Below are 8,768 nucleotides of genomic sequence, written 5' to 3' on the forward strand. Positions count from 1 at the left end.
GGGATTCACCGGAACGCGAGTTTGTCACTCAATTACCTCAAAATTATTTTCATCGATATATCACGCCATTGTGATTTCTAAGGATTTTTTTAAAGAAATAAGAGGATGGGCTGGAATAATATACACGCGGTTGATATAGTGGGTCCTTATATAATGGAGAAAACACCAAAACCAGACCAATAACTCATTTAAATTAATATTAACCCTACGATATTTCTGGCCACCTTAGCCCCTACCTTGAGGTGCTTCCGGGGCTTAGCGTCCCCGCGGCCCGGTCGTCGACCAGGCCTCCTGGTCCTGGCCCCCTACGGCGTAAACATTACCTAATTTATTCACTCGGTGAAAACTTTATTCGTAAACGATTGTATATATTTAATTGAGTTTACACAAAATGTCAGTACATTAGTTACTAAAGAGGAAGTCAAACCATGTAATCTTTGCAATTATATACTACAAGTTGTATAATATAGATTCAGGTTATACCTATTAGGAGGTGTTGTACATGCTGCTATGGCGGTATGTCCACTCACAGGATGAGTGACACTGCCCAATACTCTCGACCCTTGGTGCAAAATTAAAAACTAAATTAATTCAAGTTATTTACAGCTGTGGCTGGAGTGAACAGGTGCACAACCAGAGAAACTTAAATACATCCAAAGACTATCAGATTAACCGGGCTGTGATTCATGCATCAGGCTGCGAGCCAGCTACATCGTCAGACAGCCTATATAGCTGACTACCAACCAAGAGACCTGATCGGAGATTGGACCGCGGGGGACATTGATCCTCGGAAGCAGCAAAAGATAAACGGCTACCGTGGTCTGGGTGTGATGGGTATGGGTGTGATACTCGGTCCACAGCGGACAGATTGCGGAAGTCGTATCCAAGCGCTTTGTTTATTATTAAATATATTGATCATTCCTGAAACTTAGGATTCAATTCTCTATCATATTCTTACCTAACGGAGGTGCATTAGCCTCGATAATATACTGAGGTTTTTGTGTGTATAGACCACCCGCTCGACTGAGTTTTATACATGGACCATCCATGGTGTACATTATGTAAACATTCACCTGCTTAGAAACAGTTAATGATACAGACCGATTCCGGGGTGAGTGGTGGAGAGGAATGAGAGCATGCGGAACACGCCAACTCAACATACGCACTTGTCTGCTGCTATAGATGCCCAAGGCTGAACTTGGTGTAACTGGATGAATGATGTACTCTTGCCTAAGAGGCATTCCGTATGATCGGAAAATATATATATATCGGAGGTAATATATAAGATTGAAAGTAATATATATTTTGCAAATATGGGAAAGTTTGTGCGTTTGTGGGACGTTATTCAAGGGAAGTGAGTTGCCAACGTTGCCACTTACTGAATGCTGAAGCCAGGCAAGTGAGGGGTACAGGTGGGTCACACATCGAGAGGAAGCCTCATGTTAATAGAGAATCCACCACATTAAAAGAAAAAATAATTGTCATCATTACGATCGGCATTTCAGAATAGGTTTATGAGAAAGATGTATATCAGAACGTTTCATAATTCCGAATATATATAAATTTCTGTAAACCGTAATTTTAAATCACGTAATATGGTTAGTCATGTACGTACACCCAGGACCTATATGGTGTGGCACCTGCGTACAGAAGACTTATATGGTGTGGTACCTGTGTACAGAGGACCTATATGGTGTGGTACCTGTATACAGAAGACCTATATGGTGTGGTACCCGTATAGAGAATCTATATATAGTGTGGTACCTGTGTACAGAAGACCTATATGGTGTGGTACCCGTATATAGAACCTATATATAGTGTGGGACCTGTGTACAGAAGACCTATATGGTGTGGTACCCGTATATAGAACCTATATATATAGTGTGGGACCTGTGTACAGAAGACCTATATGGTGTGGTACCCGTATAGAGAATCTATATATAGTGTGGGACCTGTGTACAGAGGACCTATATATTGCATAGTACCCGTGCACAAAGGACTTATATATAGCGTGGCACCCTCCTTCATGCAAAAACAATAAAGATTCCACCTCCTTCCGTTTATCATTCTGTAGAAACGTTTTGGACACATACGAGGACTGCCAAGCAACGGTCAGTGTCCGGAGTCAACAGAGGGTCACAAAGATGCCGCCAACGTAAATCTGTTGTCTTAAATCTACACACAAATACTTGTTGCTTCCTTGTCCCCCGACACAGTGAATTATTATTATTTACAGACAACTTTTATTAAAAATGTTCAAGAAATGTCTTAGCGTTATATATTGTCCACAGTTGTAGCCAAGTACCCAAAGTTTGTGTAGAGCGAGTAGTGCACACAACTCATGAATAAGTGTTATTCCCGATGTGGCTGGTTGGTACAATGGCGGCCTCGCTTCTAGCAAGTCTGCGTTCGATCCCCGATGATCTACGTGGTTGGGCACCGTTCCTTCTCACCATCCTCATACTTCAACTCCTTGTCCTCACATTCCTTCAAAGTCCTGTATAGTTATAAGGCTGGATAATTACCTTATCTCTCCTTGTTGGAGACAAGAAGATTATGTTAATCTTATCGAGGTTCATTAGGCCATTTATACTGGCCTTCCCCAGGATGCCCAACCACTTGGACTGGACGGTAGAGCGACGGTCGCTCCATGCAGGTCAGCGTTCAATCCCCGACCGTCCAAGTGGTTGGGCACCATTCCTTCCCTCCGTCCCATCCCAAATCCTAATCCACACCCCCTTTCTCAGTGCTATATAGTCGTAATGGCTTGGCGCTTTCCCCTGATAATTTCCTTCCTTCCTTTCCCCAGGATGCAACCTGCAACAGACGCCTAATTCCCGGGCACCAGAAAAAACGTGCCCAACCGTTTCTGTCCTGGTCGAGGATTGAACCCGGGTCTCTTCATTGCAAGTCGAGGACATAAACAACTGTGATACCACTCCTCCGCCAGCCACTGGATGGGTCTCATTTGCATTATAAGACAATTAAAACTATGTAACAATTGCAATACATTGTTCCGCTGAATGAACATGGCGGTCCGATGTATAAACCCTATATGTATTTCTGTAACCACTCCTATATCACCCACCGGATGGGTTTGCTGTCCAACCTGGCGCCGCACCGCGGGGGTGGCGGCGGCGGTGGTAGATGAAAGGACACAAACATTGCCATTTAGGAGTCCAGTTAACGCGCTTTCCGTCCATTTTCTCCCACGGTACAGAGGGTCGCCCATTAGGGAAGGAAGGGTATTAGCGGCTCGTCTTAGAATGTCACAACTAGCGCCCGTGTGGACGTCTGAGGGCTTTCATATCTCAGTGTCGACACTCTTATTAGTTTAGATTTAAGGTCTGTTGTCTGCCGGAAACATTAAGGCCACGAACTACGATGTTTTTAAATTTTCAACAATGCTTTTTAACTCTTAGCAAAGTTGTAAATTAACTTGAGCATTAATAAGTGTACATATATTGAGAAATAAACCCGCTCCAAGCAACAGCCTGGTGGACCAAATTCTCACAAGTCAAGCCTGGCCTCGGCGGCCTTGGGGAGTAGAACTCTCAGAACCCCATCAACCAGGTATCAACCGGGTATCAACCGTCTTGATTTATTGAATGTTGTAGGATACTGTTACTTTAGATGACCTGCTGGCAGTTAAAACACCTGACGCCTGACAGCTGAGTAGACAGCGCTTCGGATTCGTAGTCCTGAGGTTCCGGGTTCGATCCCCGGTGGAGGCGGAGACAAATGGGCAAAAAGTTTCTTTCACCCTGTTGCCCCTGTTACCTAGCAGTAAATAGTTACCTGGGAGTTAGACAGCTGCTACGGGCTGCTTCCTGGGGTGTGTGTAACAAAAAAAAAAGTATCTGAATCATTTACCCAGCATAGCTAAAGAGGCCAGGATGTTGTTCTTGAGCTCTGGAGATCAAGACATTAGATTGAAAACTCCTTCAATCTAATCTTTATTGGTAACAGGGAGAGGAACATCCTCCCCTCTCATACCCCCGCCGACGAGGTAAACACCGCGGCGCCGGATACACGGTAAATAATAGTATACAACCCGTCATAAACAGCTCCTGACTCGTTGACCTGTAAGCGGTGTTGTGACGAGGCTCCGACAACAGGTAGCGCCTTCCCGCGCCCCGTCACCCCCAGGAGCGGCAGGCCTTTGTCGGGTGAGGCACGCGGCCGCCCACACTCAACCACTCTGTATAAACACAAACATGGTAGCATATATGAGCATATACATTAGATATTAGAAAGAACTTTTTTAGTGTCAGAGTGGTTGACAAATGGAATGCATTAGGAAGTAATGTGGTGGAGGCTGACTCCATACACAGTTTCAAGTGTAGATATGATAGAGCCCAATAGGCTCAGGAACCTGTACACCTGTTGATTGACGGTTGAGAGGCGGAACCAAAGAGCCAGAGCTCAACCACCACAAGCACAACTAGGTGAGTACATACATGATGTAGTGAAAGCATGTGGTCCGTTCACAAGACTAACAAAGGTTAAAATGGATGCATACGATCGTAGGTGATATATTAAAAATGACGGTTGAATACCCACCATTTTTTTCCTAGTTTGACGCCGTATGATAATAACGCCGAACTAATATTCCCTTTTGTCCGCTTATAGCTAGTTAGTCGGGGTATCCGGCATTGCCCGGCTCTCTCTTCCCCCTCCCTCTTTCCTTTCCCAATCTTCCCTCTCATCTCTCTTCCTCTATCCTTCCCTATCCATCTTTCTCCCCTTCTCTCCCCCAACATCCACTTCTCCTTCCACTCCCTCTCAGAAAATTTAATATTGAAACACTGAAATGCTGCTTAAAAGTCCACGGAACTCACATCCCAAATTACCAACCGTGAAAATAACAGGGGGAAGAGGGGGTCGTTATAGATGTCAATATTTCTTCAAGGGTGGCACAGAGGCCGAACCCAAGTGGCTTACGACATTCACCTCCTCCCCTCCCATGTGTTATCTTGGAAAGTTGAGTGAAGCCAGCGTCTGGCTTTCTGCCTTGGACAAGCAGACACGCATTCTGTTTTATAGATATAGCTGAAGAAATTGCGTTTTAACGTAAGAAATATATACATCATAGCAACTAAGCATTTATGGTGTAACTATTGCATGTGATATTTTATAATTTGACAACTAGGATGATAAATAAATGAAAGTTGGTTTTGTTGGAGCATATAATGCAAGTTCTATTGTCAGGGAACGACAGTATCTATCGCCATCAATGTAAATGGACGATACTATAATTAAAGATGAGAGCGAGGCTGTAACATAGGATATTCAACCTAATAGACTAATGTGTACTTGGTATATAGCTAATTATTATAGATGTTGAGGTTAGATTAAGAGTCTGTAATTACGAACGTCACAAAAAAAGAAAAATGGCATTTGTGTTAAATGATATTAAAAGCAAAGATGGTATTTAGTGTAGATATCCACACTAAACATTAAAGGAATATTTAGTGTGAATAAAATGTTTTAACAGCTTACTGAAGGATACGCAGAAAACTGAAGGCTAGTTTTGACAGCAAGTATACAATCAAATCAAATCAAATGTCTATTCAGGTAAAAATAGATGCACACAAGATGAGTTACAAACATAATGTTGGATTTCTAGAAAGAGCCGGTGGCTGAGCGGGCAGAACACTGGCGCGTGATCCTGTGGTCCCGGGTTCGATCCTGGGCGCCGGCGAGAAACAATGGGCAGAGTCTCTTTTATCCTGATGCCCCTGTTACCTAGCAGTAAATAGGTACTTGGGAGTTAGTCAGCTGTCACGGGCTGCTTCCTGGGGGTGGAGGCCTGATCGAGGACCGGGCCGCGGGGACACTAAGCCCCGAAATCATTTGAAGATAACTTCAAGATAACCAAGCTAGTACATACAATGCCTAACATACGCACAGCGTTTCTGGTAACACCGCTAGAAAGCAAAGTTATCAATGTCGACACTAAACAAACTAATTATTGGCTATAATAAAAAGTATGATAAATTCATAATGTGAATAAACAGAAAATGTTAAATGTTATTTTTTTATGACTACTATGGTTCTAATTGATGGTAATACGTGAGGGTAAATGATAAGCCTTTCTCTTGCCTCTTACATTGTTACCACTCCTTAATCCTCTGATAATTGCAGTATATTAATGCACTGTGATCAAACTCGGAAACATAATGAAAGCACAATTTATTATAATAAAACGAGGAAATATGAGCTAGAAATATAGCCTATTTAGGCCTTTGACGTTATAATGGAGACCTCACAGCCTATCAAGATGCTATGCTAATATTGAACGTGAGGAAATAATCGCGCAGTAGAAATCAATAATTAAATTTAAAAACTAATCGGCATTGCTATAAATTTTAATATTTTTTGCATAAAAACTTCCAAAGTATAACATGTAAAATATATCTTTTGCGGTAGAATATTAGACCGGCGTTCAATCCCCGACCGTCTAAGTGGTTGGGCACTATTCCTTCCCCCCGTCCCGTCCCAAATGCTTATCCTGACCCCTATAGTCGTAATGACTTGGCGCTTTCCCCTGATAGTTCCTTTCCTTCCTTCCTTCCTGTTGTTGGGGACAGGAAGCCCGCATGCTTAGGCTTCCTCCTCATAGTTTCCTACCTTGTGCTTCAAACTCACACTGTATCTTGTACTGCCCACTTCCCCAATATTAGTACTTAAGACTAATTTAGTATTTAATCTTTACCAGTGTAATCACCTCTGCTAATTTATATTGTTGATATAAATCCTTGCTACAACGTAATTGTTCATGTTACCTGATATGTTAGATTAAGGACCTACCCGAAACGCTGTGCCTGTTAGTGGTTTTGCAAGAATGTAAAAATATAACACTAATGTAATTTCACCAACCTATTGTACCCTCTTGGAAATAAAATATTATTATTATTATCATCAGCGTTCCCCAATAAATATATATAGGGCCTTGAACCTATGCCAATTACTGTCTTTCACGATGCAAATTATTGCAACTCACAACAATTAACTCCCGGGTACTTATTCATTAAGTGAACAGAAACATCAGGTAAATGGAAACTGAGTCCAAACGACTCCGTCCTGCTCAGAAATTGAGCTCAGAACGTTTAGATTATGACCCAAATGCGCAGCCTACTGCTCTACAGCAACAATTATTTCATCACGAATCGATTATTGCTATCTTATGACCATTGTAAGGGAACCACAAGGCTGTTTTTTTTTACGCATTTTCCAGTGATTGAAGCAATTGACCGCTGTCTCCAACATAGAAATATTTAGCAAATGTGTAACCCAGCGAGTCTACCTTCCTTCATCGTGAACCTGTGTCAAGAAACAGTCGTCTACTTGGCAGGTTGTTTGATTTTTTTTTATTGTTGCCGCCGAAGGCGGCTAGTTTATTGTGCACCCCATACTCATCCTGTGAGCGGTAGCGCAAAAGCATTGCTTGTGTTAGAACTTGTCCTAACTCTCTCTAAAGATCATGATCGGGGAGCAAAAAATACAATTGATTAATCATTCATTTATTCAGTGATTCCTGGAAGTTAATTGGGAATGTATAATAGCTTGGATCGTAAAAGCGCTTTGATGTTCTTCAGAGATTGTAGTATGGATATTACAGGGAAGCTTATTGCCTAGATGTTATAGTGTGTCAGAGGTAAAGAATTGACGTTGATTTGTCGTCTTGTGGTATCAACCATCTTAACTCCCGGCTGGTGACAGTTGGTATTAACACCTCCCAAGCCTATAATTCAAATTTCACGGTCGAATGCCTCTTCTTTAATCGCGGACAGTTGTAAGCCGACGCAGCGGGAGGCAATTAACCCAATACAACCAGTGTAAGCAGTCCAGTCCCACCCTTATACGCTGCCCAATACCACCCGTATAAGCGGTCCAGTACCACCCGTATGAGCGGTCCAGTACCACCCATGTAAGTAGTCCAATACCACCCCTTAAGTTTGGCCCGACGGACGAGTTTATTGGGCAGCGCCACTCATCTTGTGAGTGGACATATCGCCATAACAGCATGTATAACACTCCTAATAGGTAGAAAACTAGCAGGGTTGTTCATCTTGTCACTTGTACCCAGACACAGCTGGGACTTGCTTAACTGTCTCAAGTGAACAGCTTATCGAACAAGAAGTTATCTTGCGGGTGCAAAATGGGGAAATCTTGCTCCAACCATTCTGGACTCTGCAAAAGAAAACTTTCAGATTTTTTTGGCGGCTTTGTTTCTTTAGTTTAAATCTATGCTTTTTTATTCTTGAACTTGCCGTTATTAAAAACTTGTGTGTATGTCATTACTTAATTAAGTGTAATTACAGGTTGAGAGTTATGCATGTGGTGTCCCATCTTTCCAGGGCTCTGTGTCATATAAAGCTTTGAAACAACTGATGATTTTGGTATCCATCATCTTTTTACGTAATTTTTTCCAACCGTCTGCCACTCTGGTTGCAAACAACACACTTTCCAGTTTTCTGTAATAGTAATAACTTGTATTGTTTGTCATATCCGTATTTTTTTGTCACTTTGAATATCATTGCTTTTGTTATCAAATCAAATCAAATCAAATACGTAATACGTAAATCAAATACGTAAAAAATAATTATCTTCCTCCCTCCCATTGATGGCTCCAATTATATATCTGTTGAGTTCGTGAATCTATTATTCTTCCAGATTAATACAGTATAACCACTCCCCTCCTCTCTTCCTGTCATCAAATTGCGACAAATTCCAAATGTATACTCCAACTACAATGTTAGTGG

Source organism: Procambarus clarkii, chromosome 66 (assembly GCF_040958095.1).
Source record: "Procambarus clarkii isolate CNS0578487 chromosome 66, FALCON_Pclarkii_2.0, whole genome shotgun sequence".
Lineage (NCBI taxonomy): Eukaryota > Metazoa > Arthropoda > Malacostraca > Decapoda > Cambaridae > Procambarus > Procambarus clarkii.